The sequence below is a fragment of the Nycticebus coucang genome, chromosome 11, assembly GCF_027406575.1.
Source record: "Nycticebus coucang isolate mNycCou1 chromosome 11, mNycCou1.pri, whole genome shotgun sequence".
Lineage (NCBI taxonomy): Eukaryota > Metazoa > Chordata > Mammalia > Primates > Lorisidae > Nycticebus > Nycticebus coucang.
The window spans coordinates 51700277-51714750 of record NC_069790.1 but is presented as its reverse complement, the minus strand read 5'-3'; the positions used below and the strand labels follow the sequence as shown (position 1 = coordinate 51714750).

The 14474-nt window shown below is 35.3% G+C and overlaps 1 protein-coding gene across 2 annotated transcripts in view; it reads left to right on the top strand.

Annotated features, from left to right (window-relative positions):
* NXPH1 (neurexophilin 1) overlaps positions 1-14474 on the top strand; it is a 313558-nt gene that overhangs the window by 108139 nt on the left and 190945 nt on the right. The gene's annotated exons all lie outside the window — the stretch shown is intronic.

The window sequence follows — 14474 nt, the reverse complement described above, 5'->3', positions numbered from 1 at the left end:
TCATTAAGTGATTATGTCAATTATAAACATTTATGCAGCTAATTCAGAGCTCCGAAATCCATGAAGCAAAAATTGATAGATCTTAGTAGCAGTTATTGTGAATAGCAAAAATTCACAATTATAGTCAGAGATTTAACACCACATTTACAGTAATTGATAGAATAAGGAGACAAGAAATTAGTAAACTACATGCAGGTATAGAAAACTCCATCCAACAACATAGAATACACAGCATTTTCAAATCTACACAGTACATTAACCAATGTAGACTGTATCCTAGGCCATAAAACCGTCTCAGTACATTTAAAAGTATTCAAGTCACAAAAAGCATATTCTCTGGCCATAGTAGAAATAAATTGGAAATCAGTAGTCCATTTAAGAAGTAAACAAATGACTTTATTTATATTATGCAACAATTCAAGTGAAAATATCTTTTTGAGTTTAGGGAAAACAACCTATCAGCTCCCACTAGCTTCTACCTTAGGAGGAAAAATCATGATGCTAAAGTATGTAAAAATGATCAAGATATGAATATCATTTTATATATAAGTTTACACAGACAAAATATTGTGGGTATTCAAGGGAAATAAGACTTATTCAGCAAATATACATGCATTTTTGATAAATGAAATGAATTAGGAGACTTTGAGATCTAGAAGGTTTAATGCATAGGGTAATTCCAGTTTCTTCCTGAATTGCATACACAATCTAAAAATCACCGAAACACATTTCAGCCAGTCATTTAAATTGCATTTAAATATCTTTGAGATAACTTTTTTCCCGTGATGGTTAGGGGTGCATATTTTCTAATTGGTTCTGTCACATACATATAGCTACCTCCATCTGTTGTTTCTGCTCAACACGAAGCTACTGTGACCTCATCTACTCCCACATCTGTGATTTTGCTCACGTTGAAATTCCACGTTGAATACACTTCCCCAGTTCTTTCTACCTTGTTTTACAACCCGCATCCTTCTAATCTCCCTTCTTAGGTCCATAGTCCCTGCTATGGACTTTCCCTCAACTATTCTGACCCATCAGTTAAGTATCTTCTCTGAACTACTATAGAATTTCATATACAATCAAGATTAAAACAGTATAGCACAGAATCTCTTATTTATTAATTTATAATTTAGCAGGTTTTAAACTATAGTACACTTAATAATCACTTGGGGGTGATTATAACAATGCAGGTTTGGGGCCAAATCCTCAGATAGTCCAGTTCACTAATATTAGAGAGTTAGGAATTTGTATTTTATCAAAGATTCAGAGAGATCCCTAGGTGATGATTTGCATACCACACTTTGAAAAAAAAATTTCCGTAATGGATTTCAGTTGTTTAGTCTAGTTCACACACACAGATGCATAGTTTATAATCCTTTTTGACATCTTTACATCAACAGGTAGCATGCTAAGCGCATAATGATTGTGTAATAAATACTCATCTACTTACTGACACATAAACTTTTTTATTTTTATTTTTTATTTATTTTTTATTAAATCAGCTGTGAACAATAATGCAATCATGAGGTACAATGTGCTGGTTCCATATACAGTCTGAAATATTTTCACCGAACTGGTTAACAGAGCCTTCATGGCATTTTCTTAATAATTGTGTTCAAACCCTTATACTCTACACTTAGTAAACTTCATATGTATATACTCTTTTGTTAAAGTTTTTATAAATAATTGCATAATCAGGTGTTTTAATTTTTAATATTTTTCTAAATTTGCGATTTAGCTTTCCATTTGAATAAAAGAATTTTAGAGTTGGAAGGGATCTCTAGAATTAATTTAGATTGGTTTTTTTTTTTTTTTTTACTTAAAAAAAATTATTTATTTATTTATTTATTTTGCAGTTTCTGGCTGGGGCTGAGTTTGAACCCATCACCTCCGGCATGTGGGGCCGGAGTCCTACTACTTTGAGCCACAGGCACCACCCAGTTCTTTTATTTTTTAATGAATCAATTGAGGGTATGAAAGGCTAAGTGACTTTACCAAGTTCACACAGTTAATTAGGAAGAGAGCTACACTTACAGAAGCCAAGGTTTCAGGTCTAGTGTTCTTGCTGCTGTGCATGTTTTCCTTTACTAAGAAATTTGTCCAGCAACTCACTTGTCACACAAGTGAGAAGTTTCAAACATGCATTTGTTAATAAGTTGAGTGACTGAAAACTTTATGTCTCTCTAAAGAACTCACAGCAACTGTTACTTCAGCTTGTTCGCTATAGATAATTTGTGGCCCACTAATTCTTTGTAGTGTCTTTCCTGAGCATTGTAGAAATTTTAGCAGGATTCCTGGCCTGTCATCACTCATTGCCTGGCGTGCCTTCCTACCACGCGTCAATCAGAAATGTCTTTCAAATTTGCAGAATATCTTCTGAAAAGCAAAGTCATCTGCAGTAAAAACCTCTGCTTTATACAGACAAGGACATAGATCACAGACGTTAAAAAACTAATTAATTTTTAAAATTTATCCCCTTACTCAAAGATCATAGATTCTTGATAGATCCATACAGGATTTTTACATGGGAAGATGCTTTGTATTTGAAAGAATCGCTATCTGAAGACACCATACCCGTATGTTGTAAACAAAAGAATAGTGAAGTTAAGAGTGCAATGCAACGCTATTATATAGAAGATAGTAATCCACATGATGATGGCATGATTTTGATTTTATGGCTTTTTATTAATATGAATTTTTATTATATTCTTTCTAAATTTTAACCCTCATTTCTATGGTGCCTACTATTTCTTTAAGCGGAGGATAATGTTGTGGTATAAAGACTGTTTTCATCTTCTCTAAACCAATCTATGTATATTCTAGACTTGAAGCATTTATCTTCATGTTTTTCAAAAGTCAAGAAAAACTATGTAGATATACCCTTTAGAAAGTGTAAATGTATATAATGCTTCGTTATATGCAATGCTTTATCCTTTTCGATTTCCCCTTTTATTTGATCATAGAGGCTCAGAGAAGCTTATTTGACCACGTGAATTAGTCAAGCTTGTCTTCAACAGAATACTTTTCTAGTGGATTATCTACTCATCTTTGCTGCTGTGCCAAAGGAAGCAGCATCTTTCTGCTCTCACGGAATAGGAAGTGTGAACTGAGGTTTAACAGATGAACAACAGGTTCTCAAACGGCTACCAGGGAAACATCTCTTCAGTGCCAGTAAGGGTCCAAAATAAAGGAAGAGAAATACTATTTAAAGAAAGTTGTATCCCAAAGAGTAGCCTGTGAGAACAGAGATAGCACGGGGGGAGTGGAAGGTTGACTTTCAGTCCCGGCTCCCTCGCTAAGGCATTGTCTAATCTTGGGATCATTTTTATTCCTTTGTTAATGATGGCGTTGGGTTAGATGACCTCCTGCTTGCCTGTACTGCATATCTATAGTACAAATTCTCATTGTTTACGTTGTTAAGAATAAAATCATTTTCAGCTGAAAGATGAAAAATAGTACTAGAAAAAAATGCCCCAATTAATAATAAAAACTTCATCAGGAAAAACTATCCTTTTCTTGAGAGTTGAGTATGAGATTTTACTTAGATTGCTTATGCTCATAGAGACCTCAGTATACCTGGTTCTAACTAAAATGAAACAAAATACTAACCTCCAAATGATTTTCTTCTTTTGTGGTTAAAACAAAATACTGTATTTGCTCTGAGCAATAATTTGCTCAATTAGGTCAATTAGTGGTTTAATATTTAAAGGAAATACTCAGCTATTATAATATTGATGCTTTTCATAATTAAAATACAGAAATTATAAGTATCAACTGTTTAGACTCCAATTAGCTTAACATGCTGTAGAGAATACATATGTACATTATTGATATCACTTTTCTTACTCAATCCATGGCATCTAAGCACAGTCAGCTGTTAATACAATTACATCAAGCTCTCATACAAGCTAGCTGCTGGCCAAAGTCTGACACTGGCAGTCAATATCTGGGCTTAATTATGTTGATGAACAAAAAAAGTCATTTTTTTGTGTGTAGGCTGAATACTCACAGTGGGTAGAGAGACCAGCTGTTGTATTTTTGATTTCATCCTAAAGATTGTAACAAAAGGTCAGGAATCTATTGATGCAAGCTAATTAAAATATCAATAACTATGCACCCTGTAAATTTGCTCTTGGATTAGTGTGTAAAGCCGAAACTTCTTTCTCATATATTTTATGACTATGCACTTTGGAGTAATGATTTTGACGTGTAAGTACCAGGAAGTTTAATATGTTAACCTTTCAATGAATACTCAGATAAATATTCTTGGAGGTGGTTTTTCTTCCTTCCCATAATTGAGTATAGTAATGAATGTTCCTCCCACTCATGTCAAAGGGAAATCGAGTTTGGGAAGGAAAGTTACAAACATGGAGAAAAGTAGGTTCTATTAGATCATTACTGAAAACAGATGGGAATATTCTCCACTGGTGGGTATAGGGTCTTGTCATGTACCTGTGAATATTCCAGCTGAATGAATTATATTAGCTTCCTTAGAAATTTCTCTCTTTAGATAAAAGCCTAAATGCCCACCAACCCAGGACTGGATTAACAATCTGTAGTGTATGTATACCATGGAATACTACTCAGCCACTAAAAAAGAAAGACTTTACATCTTTTGTTTTAACCTGGATGGAAATGGAACACATTATTCTTAGCAAAATATCACAAGAATGAAGAAACAAGAATCCTATGTACTCAATTCTGATATGAGAACAATTAATGACCAGCACATGGTGGGGGTTGGGGGATGGGGAGAGCAGAGAAAGGGAAAGAGGGAGGGGAAGATGGTACAACTTTTGGGGGCAGAACAATATTATGGGAGGGTCTTTATCTGACACAAGCAATCAGTGTAACCTGGTTCTTTGTACCCTTAACGAATCCCCAACAATAAAAATAAATGCACAAGTCACTCAAAGAATGAAAATTAAAGAATTTCAGAAATTTAAAAAAAAAAGAAAGAAAAAAGAAGTGTGATTTATGGACTTTCTATCTTGGAGCCACCTGGTGTTCTTATTAAAAATATACCTTTCCTGGCCTAATGACCAGATGTCCTATTTCAGTATGTCCAGAGTAGAGCTCAGGAATATGCATTGCTTCACAAAAATTGTGGGAGATTCTGATACTCATTAAAAGATCTCAAACCACTAACTTAGGTAGGGATCTGAACTCAGTCGGGGCAAATATTTTGTCATTGTGCCTGCCCACTCTTTTTCAGCGACTGCTTCTTTATCCCTCTTCTAGGCCCCACCATCAGCTTACCTAGGTTTCAGTGAACTGTCAATTAATGTCTGCTAATTAGCGCTTCAAGTATTAGATGTTCCCAGTAGTACATCTATGTCAACAGCAATAACACAACAGCAGCTATAATATCTAGTTGTGTATATCTCAAACCTTGTGTTTCTTCTACCCACATACTTCTAGAGCCAGAGGCTGTAGGAAATTTTCATATTGGAAAATGACCTTGGCCTTGGACTTCAGTGTGCTCACTCAAGGTGAGTCAGCACATTGGGAAGCAGTACTTCTAAACACCCTCCTAAACTGAGTTGATTAACAATAGCGTAGTAACTTAAGGCTACATGGAAGTGAGTATAAACCACATAAATATATCTCATTAATATGCAACTAAATGAAACTATTCACAATGCAGTTTTCCTTTGGAGAATGCTACAAGTCTCTGCAGTGACTCCACTATTACAACGCACAAGGAGAGGAAATTTGAGAGAGGGATTTAGAAGGGAAATGGACAGTGACCTTAGCTGATTGTTGATAAAGCATCTTCTTTTGCAAATTTTAGAAAAATACATGATTGTAAGAACATATGTTGTCCCTCCTCCACCCCTCCCCTTAAAGGGACCCACGCAAGTAACAAGCCCTGGGGCTTAAGTTTCATTAGTTTCTCAGTCAGTAAACTCACTTCTGCCTGTACATCTCACTCAGTGATCCATATCTGGCAGCTGCACAAAATGTATATCCTGTAAATGAATGAATGAATAGAAAAGGCATAACTTTTATCCTCCCAGCTTTTCATATGAGAAATTAAAGTTTTGAAGTCATGTAACTTATTACAATGAAACTAGTATGAAAAGCAGGCATTGTTTGTAGACTTTACCCTGCTCTTCGATGAGCAATTCTCCCAGTATATATAGTCCATTGTTAATTGGATTCTGTGTTTGACTTGGCCCTGGTTTCAGGGAGAGTCTGTGTGTGGCATTTTCTCCAAGAGAATATTCACCCACATAGGCCCATTCTTTGTTAAAAGGAATCCAGAAGAATGTGGTAGCTGCTACCAGATTATTCCAGTGATTATGATGCTGATTTTGACATGAGAATGACTTTAATGTCAGTTCACTAGAATCGGTATCATAACAGGTTGATAACATGTATTCTGGAGTTGTCATTCCTGGATTTTTAATATAGTGCTGTTGCTTGCCGTATGACATTTGGTCAATCTCTTAATCCTATTTCACTGTGACCTTTTCATCCTCTGATAAAGTGGGACTGTTTAGAGGATTAAATGAATGAATATTGTGATTAGTAAGTACTCAATAAACACTAGAAATTACTGTCTTTATGCCTGGTTTTTGTCTTTAACAGTAACTAGCTTCCTAACATTCGCAAGCACTTTACATCTGTAGACCTCAGTTTCCTCATCAGTAAAAGTAGTTAAAAGAGAGTTGAGTCATAAAATTCTATGTTAAGAATAACCTTGGATCACTCTATATCATACACAGAAAAAATTGTTTTGAAGTTAAAGCTGTTATAAAAGTCCTTTGTTAATTATTGAAAAACAAAAGCCTGTTCATTCTCTAGCTTCCTAAAAAATAAATGAAAAAAATTAACAAATTAACCTCTTTCTTTCTCTTTGGATACAAGTGTACTGAAAAGCAAGTCTTGTTGCCTAATGAACCAAGAACCCAAACCTTGGATTTCATTACTATTATGATTCCAAATCCCACCAGTCTCTTATCAAATGTGGCTTCATTAAGTGCAAGAGGCAAGGTACTTCTCCATTAAATTGTGCTGAGCTAACTTGTGGCTGACACACACCCAAATGACATGTAATTATTCAAATCTGTTCCTATTGGACTGTAGTTGTACATCACAGTCATATATTAACACATGCAAAACTACTGATGAATCCTCATTTATCCGAGCTCTGTTCTGAGTAAGTGTACTGAATATCAAATCTATTTCATGAGGCGTCTGTCAATAATAAAAACTAAGTATTAAATCTTGAATAGACCTTTTATTTCCCCCTATGGAAGATGAAACTAGTTATAAAATACTCCCCAATACTAAGTATAACCCAGGCTTTTCTTGGTAGCTAGGGATTTTGTAAACATATTTATAACCTTGGAAAAAGAAGACATATTGCCTTCTCATAATAATTGCTAATCCTTACTCTACACTAGAACAGTTATAAATGCTGCATATGCATTAACTAACTCATTTAATCTGTTTTCACAGAGGCGGAAGTAGAAGTACATAGAGATTACACATTTACGCCAGATTATACAGTTTATTATTGAAGGAAGTGGATTCACAACCAGGAAGTTGAGTTTGAATCTGCATTTGTAACCACTGAATTACCCTTATTTCTCAGATTCCCTCTAAATTACATTAGTTTCCTTAGGCAGAGAGCCACACTAAACACTGAACAGTAGGGATTGAAACTACAGAATGCAAGTTAGTAGCTAGTGATATTTCTGTCTTATTTTTTTCTCAGTGAGGAAGAACATGATATCAAATGCAACCACATTTTAAACAGGAGAAACAGCTAACAGGCGGTTACAAAACTTGCCTGCCGCGATCCGGAGATGTTAGTGAAAGCAGAAACAGGTACAAGCCTCTGATTCTGACTCTGTTCTTGGCTACCGCCACAAGAGAATGTGCCTTCCCAGTGACAGCCAGCAGTGGCTATAGGGGACAGAAATGACTAGGAGACAATTAGCAATTCCAGAGGGAGGTGACAGAACATGAAATGCTTGGGGGCAAAAGGAGGGTTGCGGGGCTCTGGCTTGTGGCAATAACTTCACTGGCAACATCAACTCAAAACAAAATTAATGATATATTTTATTTTTTTTTTATTTTTTTATTTTTTTTTTTTTCCACCTCTTTTATTATTATTATTTTTGTTAGGTAAAGTCTTATTTTATTTTACTTTTTTTTTTTTTTTTTTTTTTAATTTTTTTATTAAATCATAAGTGTATACAATGATATGGTTATGGGGCATCATACACTCACTTCATAAACCATTTGACACATTTTTATCCCAGTGGTTAACATAGCCTTTCCGGCGTTATCTCAGTTACTGTGCCAAAACATTTATATTCTACATTTACCAAGTTTCGCAAATACCCCTGTAATATGCACCACAGGTGTGATCCCACCGATTCCCCTCCCTCTACCCACCCCCCCCTTTCCCACTTCCCCCTATTGTTAAGTTGTAGCTGGGTTATAGCTTTCATGTGAGAGTCCCAAATTAGTTTCATAGTAGGGCTGTGTACATTGGATATTTTTTCTTCCATTCTTGGGATACTTTACTAAGAAGAATATGTTCCAGCTCCATCCATGTAAACATGAAAGAGGTAAAGTCTCCATCTTTCTTTAAGGCTGCATAGTATTCCATGGTATACATATACCACAATTTATTAATCCATTCGTGGATCGATGGGCACTTGGGCTTTTTCCATGACTTAGCAATTATGAATTGGGCTGCAATAAACATTCTGGTACAAATATCTTTGTTATGTTGTGATTTTTGGTCTTCTGGGTATATGCCCAGCAGAGGAATTACAGGATTGAATGGCAGATCTATTTTTAGATCTCTGGCACAAAAACAGAGAAGTAGATATCTGGAATAGAATAGAGAACCAAGAGATGAATCCAGCTACTTACCGCTATTTGATTTTTGACAAGCCAATTAAAAACATTCAGTGGGGAAAAGATTCCCTATTTAACAAATGGTGCTGGGTGAACTGGCTGGCAACCTGCAGAAGACTGAAATTAGACCCACACCTTTCACCATTAACTAAGATAGACTCTCATTGGATTAAAGATTTAAACTTAAGACATGAAACTATAAAAATACTAGAGGAGAATGATATATTTTAAAAGAGATTCCAAAAGGATCTTACTATTTGACACTTGAGTTCTCACATTTTTATTCCAAAAGTCTTTTTTCAGAGGCCAAGACATGTGAATGATCCTATAAACTCTTCCCTAGATTAATGGGGTAGCATATGCTTCTGACTTCTATATTTCATTGATTTAGAAAGAATAGTATTATTTTATATCAGAAATAATGGCTCTTGAATAGACATACTATGTGCAAAACAAGCTAAAATACCAACGCAAAGAGGAATGAACGATTATTTATTCGGAAACTATCAGTTAACATTTTTCTACATTTATAGTTGTTTATATATTTGTACATGCGTAACAACTTTAGAATCACATGTACTACATGTAATTTTGACCCTGGCATTTCAATTAATGTGAATTTTTCTCCAGGTAATTATATACTTTTTTTGTTTTTATTGTTGGGGATTCATTGAGGGTACAAGAAACCAGGTTACACTGATTGCATTTGTTAGGTAAATAATTACATACTTTTAAATGTTGGATTTAAAAACCCCATTGAATGGGTAGATAAGAACTCACTGTACATTGTACCAGAATTTATTCTCTATGCTCCTATTGGTGAATAATTAGATTTTTTTAACAAATCTTTTCTGCTTTGAATAATATTTTCGTACTTGAATCTTTGAATTTTTTTTTTTTTTTTTTTTTTTTGGCTGGGGCTGGGTTTGAACCCACCACCTCCGGCATATGGGACCGGCACCCTACTCCTTGAGCCACAGGTGCTGCCCTGAATCTTTGAATTTTTAAAATTATTTTTTGGATAGTCTTTCTTAGGACAGGCATGTTTAAAAAGAATACACAATTTAAAATAAAACCTTTAATACATATTAAAAATATTTCACATAAATATCTTACTGTTTTTTTAATTCTATCATCTGTGTAAAGGGATGTCTGTTTCACTAAATATTCACAAACAGGATCATCATCAAAAATTTTTGGTTAATTGAATAGGTCAGCTATTATCCCCTATTCAATTCCTATTTTTTAAAATGTTTCTCATCTGTGTTTCCTCATCTGCAAAAGAATTTTCTACTCACATTCTTTGTCTAGGATATAGAATAGTAAAGAAGTATTTGCTACTGCATGTTATGATCAAAATACTGGGAATTCTAAACAAAGATGGTTAAAGCAAAATAGCTAAATACCAATCAACTCCACAAGGGTTTAAAAATTTTCCTTTATTAAAGTTCAGAAAGACTTTTTATGAGAATTGTGAAATTATTCAGTTGAAACAAATAGTATATTTATAATGTCTTATAGAAAGGTGATAAGTGATAAACAGGACAGAGTTACCCTTTATAATTTTAGGAGAAGGAAAATATTCTGTTTAAATAAGAAATTATTTCTTACAATTATCCTTTATAATTTTGAAGAAATTATCCTTTATAATTTTGAAAGAAGGGAAAACATTATGTCATTTAACCCGGGAAACATTTTATTTAAATAAAACTTAGGAATATGTCTTTTTTACTACACTGTGTAAGAATCTATTGCTTCTGAATTCCTGTAATACTCCTTAAAAAACAAAGAAGCAAGAAAACAGAGTTGTACAAATATTGTCAAATATCTTTTCCCCCTGTCCAACCTTTTTGGTTAAACAGTATAATAGCTTCCTTGACCCCATTCACCAAGGTAGCTTTCAATTTATTCGAGTGGAATCTATAGCTTTGAAGAGGAGCATTTTCTTTGAACATTTTTCTCTTTCAATCCTCTGGTGTCTCTTTTTTCTTAAACAAAAGGCACAGTTTGCTTAGCTGCAAAATTTGTCTGTACTTTTCAGAAATTAATGTGAATCTTCCCAAGTCTAAGAACAATAATTCTATTTGGCTTAACTCCAGTGATCTGCAGGGGAAAAAAAAAAGCACAAACTGTAAGGAGAGTAATGATTTGTAGAAATCTGCAGGAGGTCTTGGTCCTTGGTCCAGGAGTACTACTGCTGACAATTACACAAATAGCGTTCCTAGGCAATTATCCCAGCAATAACTGATAGCAAGCAAAAATTATAGAGGCCTGATGTGATTTATGCCCAGAGGTTTCTATGTACTACTTTGTTTGAATCAAAATGGCTATCTTTATTTTTTTTTTTCTCTTTAAAGAAAGATCAGTCAACTCCTTAGGAGAATATAATTTTCTTCCATCTAGTTTTAAATGGCATTAGCACAGCATTCAGATGTCAAGGTGAAAGATACACATGTCTGCTCCTGGGGGCACAAATGGCAAAAATACCATATATGGGTACCATCTCCCTGGCTTTTGTATTTTAAATAGCATTAACCTTGTGCCGTGTAGAGTTATGATTTCTTAAACTGTTTTCTCTCTACAATGGGCAATCAGTTCTACAATTTAAAAATATACTGTGTGCTGTCAAGTTTTTCTCTTGAATTGGAGGGCACAGAAAAAAATTCAATTTGTTTTGTTTTTTAGTGTCCGTGATCACTGCATTATATTTATTTCCATGCTTCCTTCAATGTCACCATTCAACCACTCTTAATTGAAAACTGCTTGTGTTTACTCTTTGCCTAGGAGATTAAATTTTAGGACATTATGTAATCATTTAAAGCAAATATGATTGGAGAAAATCTTTTCTTTCCTTTTTAAATATGCAGGTATTAATGGTCTTGTACAAAGTGTGTTGCAAGGTAGTAACTTACAGGTCAGTTATTTAAGAACTCAGGCAGCCGTTTTAACAAAAACTAAATACAAATGAAGCATGGGAGAAGAGAGGAAAAAAACGTATGTGCCCCAAATCTCCTACAAAGGCCCCCATTCTACAGCAAATGACTAGAAACGAAGATAAGGTGAAAAGCAGTTTTAATGAAGCTGTCTTTAAATATTGTGCAGATTCTGTTTAGCTAAAAAAAAAAAAAAAGAAAAAAAGAAAAAAGAAGAAAGCAGAACTGGCCAAATTTCTCTTCTCTAATGCATTGAATGAAAAACGAATTCTAGTAGCAGCCAAGTTTTGCTTTCATTGGGGGTTTAAAAAATTGATATCCGAAGGGAAATTTGGTAGCTATAGATAAGATGTTTTATATTTTTTTCTGAGGGAGGTGGTGGTCATTTTTGTTTATTGTATCTATTAGAAAAACAGAAACAATGTAGTAATTTTGTATATTTAAATGATGAGGAAGAAATTGGGTGGCACATAGTTACTGGTAAATAAATGCTTGTTGGATTAAATTTTATTTAGCACAGTGTTGGCTTGAGGCCTTGGCTAGTTTCATGACTATGTGACTTATGAACTATATACACTTAGTACTTTAGTACCTACTCCAGAGTGGGTAGGGACTGCTCAGCCAGCTTTCTCAGGGAACTAATGTAGAGTATACAAAGCAGTGCAGCTTTAGGTTTTGTTTTTAAATCTTTTAACTGGCTTATCTCCATGAATTTAATGAATCACCAAGACCTATCACACTAAGATGTTCAAACAAGGAAATCAATCGTGTTGGTCAAGTTAATCATTTGTTCTGTTTGATAAGGACAACAAAGTCTGCATCCTCTTCAGCTGAGACCACACTATGCCATTAGTCAGCTTGGAATTCACTAATTCCGAATCATCACACTGCTCTTTGATAAGTGTTGAAATTTCCTACGACTATGGAAAAACTTTTAATTATATTTCTTTCCAGCTACACGTCTTAGAAGAAACTTTTTGATTTAGTTGTGGAATTTAGTATGAGCTCTCAAGGGAGAAAAAGTGGTCATATCAATGGCCAAGGTATATTTTAATCCCCTAAGCTGTAATAGATACGCAAGGTGGTTAGGGTTGGTGTTATGCTAAAATTTTGGTCTCAACAAGATGTGGGACTCAGGGAGCTTATAAAATGAAGGAAGAAAACAAATGAAAATGAAACAAGGCTATGTAAATGTTTGATACTGTCACTGTTTATGTGTTAGCCTTCAGGCATTGAGGATGATACTGAAGTGGTCTAAAAGCACAATAATAGCTGGAGGCAATCCTTCAGTCTAATGGGACAAATGTCATCCAAACCTGCGGATGGTGCACGTATCAGAGGAGGAGAGATTGGAACCATACAGTGTGAGATAGACTCATAGACATCAGAATGAGCCTATCTGCGCTCTTTGGGTTTGAAACTGAGAGTATTGTGCTTGTGGGTTTGTACACGTGTTTGGGTCCGTGTGAGCGGGTGAGTGAGCTGCCTTCCTCAGCATCCTGAATTGTGGTTCACAAATACATTTGTAACAGGAGGGCTCTTACTCTGTTCATCTGTGCTATTTATGTTTTCCTCATACTTCCACATCCTTTCTTCTATTCCTTATGCAAGAAAATCAAAACAATATTTGGGTAGAAAACTAGCTCTAGAGATACAGTTTTTAACACGAAAAAACAGACAGAAGGCAGCTGATTTATTTCCTAAATTTTTTGTTTTTGGCTTGTTCCATTTTAAGTCCTACTGTTCTTTAGAAAGGTTCTTTATTTGAAATAGTATGGTCTGGTCACCAGAACAATAAACTTTGTAACAGAATGTGAAACAGGATTTTAAGTATTTAAAAAAAGAGAGAAACATCAGGCTTTAGCTTTTCAAATTGGCCTTGATCCCATTACAATTTTAGAAGGGGATATCAAACCGATGAGAAGTTGCCATGATGTCCTGACTTACGTGGGCTTTAAGCCTCTGCTGGATCAGGTCACATCTAGATGCCATCTTCTGCCAAAGCCTAACAGTAGAGAAGGGTAATCCTGGAAGGCAGTGTAGTAGGGCTCTGAAGTTCAGCTTCGTTTCTAAAAAAAATGCATGTCCATCATAAAAAGCATTGAATGAAACGATTGCAGGCAACCCGGATCAGCTGGGGTCAAGAACCTGTGGCTCAGATGGGCAGACGTGCATACAGCCCACTGGCTGGGGAACACTCACACACCGCTGATAGACTGTGTTATTCTCTGCTTAGCACTCCATTGGTGGCTACATCTGTGAATCAGCCAAGGGAAGCTTTTGTTGAGATGGTCACTTTGCTTTTAGTTCCCATTTTGAAGTGTGTCTCTTTGATGGATGTGTAAGGAATCTGCTTAGACACCTCTGACAGAAGACACCAGGCAGAAGACACAACTTGATTTTGAGCAATCCTGATTCCACAAAAGAGATGGCACAGACTGCTGAGTGCAACACAGCGAGCCAGTTTGTAAAGAGACCAAGCATTATGTGACAGAAACACCTAAGTCACTGTTCGGGCTGCTTGTCTTTGAGGGCTGGAGAGAAGGCTTCTGTCTGAAAGGAGAAAAGAAAAACTTTTCCAAGGCCAGAGCACCCCAGGCTGTAAAAGCTCAGAGTACAGCTTTGTTGACCCCTTGTCCCAATCTCCTCAACCTC